We start from the raw sequence: 12837 nt of genomic DNA, 5'->3' as shown, positions 1-12837 counted from the left end.
TATCCAACATGATGTTCACCTTTGGGAACCTGATTCATTAGAGAAGGCATTCAGGTTAGCAAGAAAAATGAAAAGAAAAATTATGGCAACCAGGAAACATACCACTCACAACTATAAAGATGGAAGCGTTGTTGCCCCTAGTCTTCCACAACCTATAAGGCTGACACCACAACAATTTGAAGAAAAAAGAGCAAAAGGGCTTTGTTACAGTTGCGATAGCAAATACACTAAAGGTCATAAGTGTGCTGAGAAGAAATTATTCTACATAGATTGTTAAGAGGAAGAAGAAAAGGATCAAGAAAGGTCAAAAGAAGAGGATATACTCCAGGAACAAAGCCTAGAAGAAATGAATCCGAACATATCTTGTAATGCATTGGCGGGAATTACCACTCCTCAAACCATCAAGATAGAAGGACAAATCAAGAAGAAAAAGGTAATAATGTTGATTGATTCAAGAAGTACCCACAATTTTATTCATTGTAAGGTAGCAAAAGAATTGAATTGCTTCCTATATCCAGCACCAGAATGTGAAGTGATGGTTGCAAATGGAGGAATAATAAATTGCTCCAGAAAGTGCCATAACATCAAGCTATCCATGGGAGAATATGTATTGATTAGCCCAATGCTTTCCATTCCAATGGGAGGTGTTGATGTTGTACTAGGAGTCTAATGGCTACAATCCTTGGGTACAATAGCTTTTAAGTTTCAAGAATTTTTCATGAAATTTTTTTGCGGAAGGAAAGGAAGTTGAATTAAGGGGTATTGCAAGGAAACCATGAAAGATAATCAGCTCTAATGATATGACAAAGCTTATAGAAAAGGAACAAATAGGTGTAATTGCACAATTATGTTCAATAGATGTTTCCACATCGAAATCATCTATTTCTCTAGATCTCCAAAAAGTCTTCAACAATCATTCCAAGGTATTTGAGACTCCCAAAGGTCTCCCACCTATTCGTGATCATGATCATGCTATTCATCTGATTCCAGGAAGTGTTCCTCCAAACATCAGGCTGTACAGATATCCCTATGCCCAAAAGAGTGAAATTGAACGTATGGTTGCAGAAATGCTAGAGGCTGGTATAATTCAACCCAGTCAAAGTTCTTTCTTTGCTTCAGTAGTATTGGTGCACAAGATGGATGGCTCATGGCGCATGTGTCCGGATTATAGGGAGCTCAAAAAGCTCACTATTAAAGATAAGTTTCGCATTCCTGTCATTGATGAATTACTAGATGAATTGCATGGATCAATTTACTTCACCAAGTTGGATATTCGTTCAGGATATCATCAAATAAGAATGAAGACTAAAGACATTCCGAAAACAACATTTAGAGCTCATGAGGGTCATTATGAATTTTTGGTCATGCCTTTTGGCCTTACCAATGCACCTTCTACATTTCAAGGTTTGATGAATTCCATTTTCAAACCCTTCCTTAGAAAATGTGTGTTAGTATTTTTTGATGATATACTAATCTACAACAAGTCTTGGAAGGATCATGTTGAACATGAACTATTGTAGGAGAAACAATTATATGAAAAAAAATATCCAAATGTTTCTTTGGAGTACAAGAGGTGGAATATCTGGGTCATATTGTATCTCATGAAGGAGTTAAGGTAGACCCTAGCAAAATTAAAGCCATTAAGGAATGGAAAATCCCCACATCCATAAAGCATCTGTGAGGATTTCTCAGGTTGACAGGGTATTATTGCAAGTTTCTTAAGAATTATGGGAGAATAGTAGCACCTCTAACAACATTATTGAAGAAAGATGCATTTTCATGGACTCCAGAAGAAACAAAGGCCTTCGAACATCTTAAAGAGGCAATGTGCCAAGCACCGGTCTTAGCTACACTGGACTACACAAAAACCTTTATTGTGGAATGTGATGCTTCAGGAAATGGAATTGGTGCTATTTTAATGCAAGATGAAAGGCCCATTGCTTTTGAAAGTTTTCCAATCAAGGGAAAGTTTTTACACAAAGCTATTTATGAGAAGGAAATGTTGGCAATACTACATGCACCTAAGAAATGGTGACCCTACCTAATGGGAAGAAACTTCAAGGTAAAAACGGATCATGATAGCCTTAAATACATTTTAGAACAAAGATTATCCTCTGAAGAGCAACAAAAGTGGGTCACAAAGATGTTGGGTTATGACTTTGAAATCATCTACAAAAAAGGGAAGCAAAATGTGGTGGCAGATGCACTCTCAAGAAAGGATGAGGATGTGGAAGCATTGTTGTGCACCATTTCTATTATCCAACCAGATTGGATAAACGAAGCAAGGGAGGAATGGAAGAATGATGAAGAAGTGTGGGCACTTATTCAAAAGTTACAACAAGATTCCAGTACATCTGATACATTTAGTTGTCAAAATGATTCGTTATGGTACAAAGATCGCTTATACCTCTGTAAGAATTCCCAACTCAAACAAAAGATTCTTATGGAATTGCACACTTATCCCTTAGGAGGGCACTCAGGATTTTTAAAAGCTTACCACAGGGTTAAGAAGGAATTTTTTTGGGATGGCCTTAAATTGGATATTCAAAAGTTTGTGGCGGAATGTTTGGTTTGCCAACAAAATAAAGTTGAAACAATTAAGACCCCAGGTCTATTACAACCTTTATCCATTCCAAGCCAACGTTGGGAGGAGGTTTCAATGGATTTTATCACAGGCTTACCCAAGTCTGAGGGAAAGAGTGTCATCATGGTGGTAGTTGACAGACTTACCAAGTATGCACACTTTTGTGCATTATCACATCCATTTAAAGCCAGTACAGTTTCTACTACATTTATGGAAACAATTCAAAAGCTACATGGAAACCCAAAGATTATTATAAGTGATAAAGATCCCATTTTCTTTGGAAATTTTTGGACAAAATAATTTTATGTCTCGGTACTTAGTTAGCTCATAGCTCATCTTATCATCCTCAATTTGATGGGAAAATTGAGATAGTAAACAAATGTTTACAAGGATATCTTCGTTGTTTTGTATCTAATAAACAGACGCAATGGGTCAAATGGTTGCCTCTGGCTGAATGGTGGTATAACACTTCCTTCCATACAGCAACAAAAATAACCCCATTTATGGCACTTTATGGATATCAGCCACCGTCCATCACATCATATTTAAGAGAAAATTCTAAGGTTGAAGTAGTGAAACATCACATCGAGCATCAACAACAAGTCCTCCAACTCTTAAATGATAACCTCGTGTTGGCACAAAATAGAATGAAACAACAGGCAGATCAACACCGCAACGAAAGAAGTTTTGATGTAGGTGATTGGGTATTCCTACGACTACAACCATATAAACAAATGTCCCTCAAGCAAGCTAAGAAGGATAATAAATTATCACCAAAGTATTATGGTCCATACAAGGTGTTGCAAAATATTGGTACTATGGCATACAAATTGGAGCTTCCTGTAGCTTCTCGAGTGCACCCAATTTTCCATGTTTCATGTTTAAAGAAGGTTATAGGCGACAAGCTCCCAGTTCAAACAATATTGCCAGAACTTGACGAGGAAGGAAAAATTATGTTGGAACCGGAAGCAGTCACAGGAAGAAGAACTCGACAACTACGAAATCGATTAATTTCGGAGTATCTCATCAAGTGGAAGAACTTATCCACTGAAGATTCCACATGGGAGGATGAAAATTTTATACAGAAGCATCCAGAACTACTCAAGCATTGAGGGCAACACTTTTTTGAAGGAGAGGGGCATGTTAGGTCCCTATAATACTAGTGACTACCCATTACTATTGTAGTTGTATCCCTTATTAATATTGTTGTGCCCTTATTGTCCCCATATTATTATTACTGTGCCCCATAGAATCTCTCTATTGTTATTTTTGTGCCTTTATATTATTATTGTTAGGTCGGCTATGTTATATTGTGACTCCTTAGACTCCTATATATAGAAAGGAGGTTTTTTCATTTGAATCATCAAAGAATTGTTCATTTATGTAATGTAAAGGAGGTTACCCCCTCGAAGAGGCTGAATTCTAAGGCATTGATCTATCTTTTCTATCTTTCTGTGAGCTGGTTTCATAACACTTTAAGGGAGCGGAAACATACTTGATCTGATGAGATGCAAATTTCCACTTTGAGGGAGGTCGAATGTCATGCTTATATTCTTCTTGAAGGGTTTGAATAGGTGCCTTATGGGGCAAAGATGACTTGATAATAGGAGGGATGACTTGGTAATCTTGTGGAGCCAAAAATGATAATCCAAAATTCAAATTTTCTCTTTTGGAAGGTCTTGGAAAACAAACCTTCTAATTTATTTATTTTGATAAATACAAATAATATGCTTTAATAATTTATTTTTAGCATTTTCATGAAGAACATACTTACATAAATGATGAAAATATACATTATGAAGATGAACCATAGTTACAAAATTATACATATTTGATGTTTAAAAGAGATTTAAATTAAATCATTATTATTAATAACAAAAGAAGAATAAGATGTATTTTTTAATTTAGGAATTTTTTAAAATATCTCTTATAATTAAGCTCATATGCATGTCTATTTTGGAATATTTCCAGACAACAAATTGGTGAATGAAACCCCTTTGGTTGTGGGACAAGGGACCTGCCTCTGCACAACAATTTAAATGCTAAAGTCTATAGAGGTGTACTTTCTCGCCCTCCTTGTAGATGTGAACCTATTATTTTTTAGGAGGAAACGAGTGTTCCTAACTATTAGGCGTAGTCAATCTATATGTTAAAATTAAGAGTATATCCAACCACCTACAAGCTAGATATACAAATAGGTTATATCTTAACAAGAGTTAATACATTGTGTGATGGGGTGTCTATTATTTGATCCTTATCACAACGGGCTAAACATGTTCCATCGAATTCAATCCAGGTGCATGGAAGAAGGTTCATACATGTTCCTTGGAATAAATATTAGTTGGTGCTAGTATATTCCTTTTTGAATATATTTTCAATAAAATTCTATGATGTTGACATTGAGCTTTTTCGATATACTTTAATTTTTTGGTGATATATTGACCTTTTTTAATGTACTTTCATTAGAATTTGTTGATCTTGTATTTACATAACTTCTAATAATGCATTGATGCGTGTCTGATAATGGACCTATCAAAGTTCATTCACCATTTATATGGTTGTATTGGTCATACTTAATTATGATATTTACTAGCACATACAAATAAATTAAATGGTTTGTAAACATCCATAACCATATATCCATGATACAAATCAAAACACTTACATCATGTTTCATCTCACATTGCCGAAGAAAAACCATAAAAATATTTAAATTTATTTTAAATTATTACCACTATCATTGATTATAAAATGAATAAATATTAAATATAGGAGAAACATAGACATATTTTAAGAAACATGTACAAAAACATAGTATTTGACCCTTGTGGGCATCAAATTATTTTCAATTAAAATGAAAAGAAAAAATGTGTATAACTACCTTTTAGATAAATTTCAACACTCTATCCCTAACTACTACTTAAAATATTCCATGGATATTCCATGACCTTTAATCTCTACCATGCAACTAATAAATATTTATAATTAAATTAAAATTCTATAAAAACAAGATCATTGAGGATTGCATAGATGAAGTTAGATCCAATATTAGAGTCAAGCAAGGGTGTTCCTTATCCCATACTGTTTTAGTATTTACAATGATAAGTTAGAAGAGTGTTTGCAAAAATCATGTTTTATCTACCTCATGCTCCTTAGCATAGTTTTAATTCTTCTCCTTTATGATGATGATATTGTTATTTTTGAAAGAATTCGTTATGATCTTGGTAAGCAACAACAAATAATTCAATATTTTTTCTCAAAGATGGGTACCATTATCAATACTGACAAAACTAAAGTCATGACGAATAAATCCAAAAACAGAATATATGATCCTTTGCTATATGACAACAACTATTTAGAGGAAGTTCCTTCGTACAAGCATATTATAATGCTCATCCATCATAAGCTCAATTGGAATTATATCATTGAGATAAGGATGGATAGAGGTTGGAAAGATTATTATGTGCTTGAAAACAATTTTAAGACGATTGATTATTGGATATGAGATTAAAAAAATCATGTTTGAGACTCTCGCTGGGAGTGGGTGTGGGGTTACAAAATATTCAAAAGGTCATGGAGGAAGAGTGATTAGATCCAAAAGTAATTTATAACCTACAACCTCAATATTAAACGAAATATTCCCTATCCTATCCTCCCAATTGAAACAAGCCTTTGCCTCATTGAAAGAAACGTATGACTAGGTATCTTATGTATAAGAAGAAGTTGTACAACATGGACGCTGAGAGGTTACCTAAAATTTCTTCTAATTCTAGCCAGAACTCCCACTTTCGAGTCCAGTAAGGATGGCATAAGCATGCCCACACTTGACTAGTCCTTTAGTCTTGCAAAATAAGGATGCTATTCAAAAAAAATGGTTACAGTGCAAATTTAAAGAGAATTTGTGGAGCAATAAAGAGTTAGAGGGAAAACTAAAACTGAGATATTATAACTGGGTGATCAATCCAAATCTAAAATACAAAAAGTATCATTATGTCTTGACTACTAGTAAGAAGTAAATGAACATTGCTAAGATAAAAATCAATTGTAATGAGATTCGTAGTGAAATTGGATGTTGGTTAATTCTTAAAATGTTATGGGATGAAAAGGTTTGCCATTTGTACAATACTAAGAGGGTTGAGGATGAAAATCACTTTCTCATAGATTGTTCATTTTGCACTCACATTCGATCTATTTTTGAAAATCTATGTCACACTACCAACCTTATTGACTTTCTAATTCAACAAAACTATGGTCACGTGGGAAATCTTCTCTCACTTGCTCTCTAGCATAGGACTAAGGTGTTAAAAAATTCCAATTGATCTCTTACCTTTTTAGAGGTTAGTTAAATCATGTCTTCGTGGAAGTTAATCATCATCATAAAACTTTTTGTATACAAAATATTTTCAATGCCTTTATCTTTCCATACTCCACACCCAACATACAACCTTTTGTTCTTTTAAATTGCACCAAATATGTGACTTAATTGGCCAAATAAGTTACATTTATTGATTAAAAACAATATAGATGTTACATGTTCAAATCCATAGTAATAAAGTATGTATAATTATTAAACTTTAACAATAAGATCATTAAATGTAAATAAATTCTTTATTTTACCAACATTAAAGTCTCATATACCAATTTGATTTCTAACATAACTATAATCTTAAAATTAAATTAAATTATTATTATTAAATCAATCTATAACTTTAACCAATTATAATTGAATTTATTGGCGTTATTATATTATAGCATTAACCAATTGTAAGTGAATTTATTGGCCTTATTGTATTTTATTCTCAAGAACTATAGCTGTGCTCAGTGATCCTATATAGTTAGGTTGTTCTTTTAGGAATGGAACTCTGTTGGTGGGGATGTGGAGTTGAAGAAAAATTCCAAGCGAGCAACGCTGTCCTTATAACTTCACGTGACTGATCACAAGTAAATAATTGCATCATAATAAATAAACGAAAACAGTAGAGTGAGTAGGTGAAATGCCTCATGCATACCTAACAATGACTCATAATATGTAAAAAGGAAAAGACAACATTGAGGTGGACAGTGTAGAAACGTCCCGTTACAGAACACTGAAATATGCGGAACCCAATACCATACGATTTGATTTTCTTAAGATGCATAACCTGTTGCTAATAACCTGTTACTTAGTATTTAATAATGAATTAATATCCCAATCAAAATTATTAACTTTGGTCGAATTAGTTAAAAAGTTCAGAAAATCATTTGATTAGGCCAAATTATTCATAAATACAAAAGATTAAATGGGCAGGAGACATCAAAGCAATGATGGGGACATCAAAAGAGATTTCATGAGGTGTTTTCTGCATTGTTAGTATTCATATTTATGAGTGCTATTTTTTTTTATTATATTGGAAAATTTATTATAAGTTAATTGTGACATCAGTATCAAGAATAATTATTATTGGTTACTATTGTAAATGCTGGTTCACTCATCACTATTATTTCACTAATCATTAGCTGTTATTGTAAATATTGGTAGATTCATCAATATTATTCCACGAAAATCATGTCATTCAAAATTACAAACTGGTGAGGGCTTTCACTCCTGCTAAATACCTCTAAATTTTGAGCTTTTAACTTATTTCTTTATATACCAAGAACATGAACTCTTAAACTAGCAAAAACAGTTTTAAAACAAGCTCAGGAGAATGCCTGAATTACAAAGGGAGTGAATTTTTTGAAATATATTTGCAATTTTTTCCTAAATTGAAATAGAATTGTTAAGTTTCGTATCGTATTGAAATCAGAATTGGATTATATTAAGATCCAAAACAAAAAACAATGAATGACATACCAAACAAAATTTTCGTAGGATCATTCGAGATTCTCTAACGAAAAAGTAGCCTTCCAGTAAGGGGTTCTGGTACCCACAGGGTTTATATTGTTCACGAGTGTGGGTAAAAGTAGGTGGTCCACCACAGGAATCGGGTTATAAAGGTGAAGCAAATCTTTCATCGCCATACATTTCTTCATCGACGCATCCCTTTGAGATGGAGACGAAGGGTTATTTGCCAGCAATTATTACAGTGGCCGCTCCAGTGTTATTATTGGTCTGCCTGCACGTAGCAGAGGCGGGGTCAAAGGGGACACTAAGGAAGGAAAAGATAAGCCAGTTGCATTTCTATTTCCATGATATAGTGTCCGGCAAAAATATGACGGCCGTCGAGGTCGCCTCGGCTCCCACCACCCATTCTTTCTTTACTCAGTTTGGGTTGGTGATTGTTATAGACGATTGGCTCACAGAAGGGCCGGAGGCGACATCCAAAATGGTGGGAAGAGCGCAGGGTATGTACGTGTCGTGTGGTCAACAGCAACTCCATCTGCTCATGGCAATGACGTTTGTGTTCGAGAGCGGCAAGTACAACGGCAGCAGCCTCGCCGTGTTCGGGAAGAATGCAGTTTTTGATGATGCGAGAGAGATTCCTATTGTGGGAGGAAGCGGATTGTTTCGGCTGGCTCGAGGCTACGCACTGGCCCGCACTCATTCTTTTGAATACACCGGCAATGCAGTCGTTGAATACGATGTGACCGTTTTCCATTACTAGCCCTTCTTATCCATGCTTTGGTCTGCCAGATGTATATTTCTTCCTAGCTCTATGTTGGTTACAGTAGAGTTTTATTTTGTTTAATTAAATAACAGTTATCATTGTTGTTATGTGTGAATGTAGATTGAGTAATTACTGTTATTTAAAAAAAAATATGTTATATGGATTTATTCAGTTTGTGATTTATAAATTAGTAGGCTCTCTTGAGTATTAATATTTTTAAATATTGAATTAATTAGCTTATTTTTTATATAAAAAAGAGAAACACTTAATTAAACAAAAATATTTTTACAATAATTTAAAAGCATACTCCAGAATCCAAACTCAAGACAAAAATATTTTTACAATAATTTAAAAGCATACTCCAGAATCCAAACTCAAGCCTTTTTTTTTGAAATCGTGTTTGGCTATCTATGAGGAATGGTGTGATATCAGAAAAGTACTCTTCCATTTTATGGCTGGCTACCAGGGGTTAAATTTGACGCCATATGCCCGTTTTTAGATTTTTTACACGTAAAATACGTTCTAATTTCAAATATCCGCATCAGGGGTAACTTGCTATTAATTTTTAATAACGTCAATATGACGGGCATGTTTGAAAATGAAAAGTTTTAAGTTTTTTTTAATAATTGTTTGATATATATATATATATATATATATATTTAACATTGCAAGTTGGCTGTAGGCTGTAAGTTGGCGGCCCGCGGGCCCCGTGAGGGCGACGTTAATTGAAAACGTCAAACCCAATGAGGAAAAAGGAGGCAGTGTGGGCCACCTGGTCACCTGGCGGCGCAGGACGGATTAGAAAATAGAATTTCTGCGAGAGAGATTTCGGCATCTTCCTCGCCATAGCCCTGCACATGACATTAAATGCGAGAGCGTACAGGAAGCACGTCCACCGCCGGCCTACCAATTCTCTCGCTCTCCTGCCCCCAAATCTTCCTCCACGTTTTGCCATCCAACGGCCCACACACAGTGATTCAGACCTCTCGATATCGCACGCCGCCCTTCCTTTATTCACATATCATTCTTCATTTAATTCCTCTGCACCCTCTGCGCCCCCTCTCCCTCCTGCCATGCAACTTGTTGCTCCTACTTCTGGTTGGTGAAACTTATAAAATGAAATATATATCACTGTGAGAGCTGTACGTGGGGACATGTTTCATTTTCAATTTCTGCTTCTGTTACAAATGGTCCACACCCTCCTCCCCCTTACCTCTATGCTGTTCGTTTCTCTTTTATTGCTTTCCTAACAAACCAGCCCCTTCCCAACAGTAGAAAATACACTTTGATATTCTTCTGGTCAAAGCAGTCTGGGACTTGCTTCCTGCAAATAAATAAATAAATGCAGAGCCTGTGAGCCGAGTTTTGTTTTCCTTTTGCATCATTGGAGGGGGCATTATAATGGGCAGGAAGATATATTTTTATAAAATGCTGCTGCGCTTCAAATTCTCATGCTTGCTCCTTTTCTTCTTCTTTTGGCTTCGTGCAAGCTTCCTCAGCTCAGGTTTGAAATCCAATAACACCCTTGTTTCTATTTTATAAGTGAAATCAATGGTTGCAGTCTGATAGTCTTTATACCAAAATACACTGTTGCAATCTGATGTAAGTGAAATCAATGGTTGCAGTCTGATAATTCTTTATACCAAAATACACTGTTGAAATCTGATGTTTTCACCGGTGAACAATTCAAACTTATACAGGTTTTTAAAAATATTGATGAAAGAAAAATATTGATCAAAAGATCTTAGCTCGAGTGATTTGATGAAAAATTTGTTTCTGAGTTGTTTGGTTCATAAAAATATTGATTAAAAGATTTTAGTGTAAGTGGTTTGGTGAAAATTTTGTTTTTTAGTAGAGTAGTTTAAAATTTTCAAAAGCATATTGTGACTGACCCATCTGTAAGATTTATAAAATAGTTGTATTTGATATAAAGTCAATGTGAAATAAACTTAGCCGCCATACAAAATTACAGATTCTCCTAAAATACTCATTCTGATTAATAATAAAAAAACAAATGATATCCTACCTGAGTGGTAGAGGTGCTCTGCATTCTGTCATGTGCTGAGCTGGGTTGATCTCCTTGATAGCTCATGTTTAATAAGTAGTATTTGAAAGTGCAAAATCAGAGGGTTTTTTTTGAATCCCATGAGTGGTTATCCAGGTTAAGATGTATCCATCTTCTGTTTTTTTATTTGAGATCCACTGTTAACCAAAGGCGGAGTAGTTTGAGAAATTAGCTGATGCAAGCTGAGCAAATGCCAGAGTGTCTTGAAAGTATTCAATTGAAATTTGATGGTAGTGATTTAGCTGTGATTTCACTGTACGTTCACAGGGAATAACAAATTCAGCCTTTCTGTAATTTCACTCGAGTAATCTGGATTCTGCATTTAATGATTATCCATGTTAAATATAGGGTTTTTATAAAGATTTTCAAATTAATTATATTATAAGTGGTTGGTTATGATGTGATTAATTTGAAACACTATTGAAATCAATATAGATTATAAAAATCTAAATTCCAACCTATAGAGTTTGTAATTTAATAAAATAATTTGTAATGTGATTAATAAATTTTTTTTTTTATCAAAATTTAATATAAATCACAAAAATCTTAAATCAAACGTATAAATTCTATAATTCAATGAAACAAGCTTTGGGACCTTGCTGCAGGGTTTCTTAATGTAGTGGATACTCAGGTAGAAAACGATTCCAACATTTCAGAACAAATCGGAGCAGTGGGCATAGCGAATACAATGACTGTGACAATATACAAGAACCGCAGACTCAGAGCCACCGGTAATTTCAAGATCCTTTACTGGAGAGTAACTTTGCATTTATAAAATATCAGGTTTATTTGTTTGCTCAGAAAGCATTGCAAGGTCTAAGAGATAATAGAAAGAATATAGAGAAAACTTTATTCAGAATTTTGATCTCAAAACAAAGTGTAGCAATGGCAAATAGAACACCTTTAAGTAGGATTAAAACAGTCACATGGATAGTAAATGCATGAATGTGATGTACCAAAAAATCCGCGGTTCCTAATGGAATTGGTAACAAAGCCACTTTGGAACGAGACTTGAGCCGAATTGTACAACAAAAAATGAAAAATTTGAACAATTATGAGTACAATTTGAAATTAGATGAAACTTGTACAAATAAATTTTAAAAGTCATATGATGAGCAGTTTAAAAATAAAAACGTCATAAAAAAATTCTTGACGGTTAAGGTCACCCGTCAAATTTAACCCCTGCTCGCTACCACTAGGTGTGGGCTGTATATTTTTGTTATTAGTACTTATACGGGCGGAATATTTTTGTCGTTATTATGTATATGTGATTTAACCACCGTGTAAGCTAAAGTGATGTACTACACTTTTCAATCTATTTATCAGAAGCCGAAGCCCTATTGGGGTGATTTGATTAGGAAAGTTGTATGATACGAAATTTATTTATATAATGGTTGATTACTTTCGAGAAGAAAATTTGCATCATAAAGATAAATCTCAAAAGACCAAGGATTAATTAGGAAAGTAGTCAAAATGTACTGACCCCAATATTGAGCACAAAGTATCCAAACTATGAAGAAGTACAAATTGATCTCAAAATTGTACAATATTTTCCCACAATAAATATCTCTTTCAATTTCTATAATTTGCTATGTTATATT

General features: G+C 34.3%; 1 pseudogene; it reads left to right on the top strand.

Annotated features, from left to right (window-relative positions):
• Positions 1–8593: 8593 nt before the first annotated feature.
• Positions 8594–9228, top strand: LOC149187273 (dirigent protein 21 pseudogene; annotated as a pseudogene).
• Positions 9229–12837: the final 3609 nt, after the last annotated feature.

This window comes from Pinus tabuliformis, chromosome 3_1 (genome assembly GCF_031772625.1).
Source record: "Pinus tabuliformis cultivar Carrire ecotype Pingquan chromosome 3_1, CPIR1, whole genome shotgun sequence".
Lineage (NCBI taxonomy): Eukaryota > Viridiplantae > Streptophyta > Pinopsida > Pinales > Pinaceae > Pinus > Pinus tabuliformis.
This window is presented reverse-complemented; position numbering and strand designations above follow the sequence as displayed.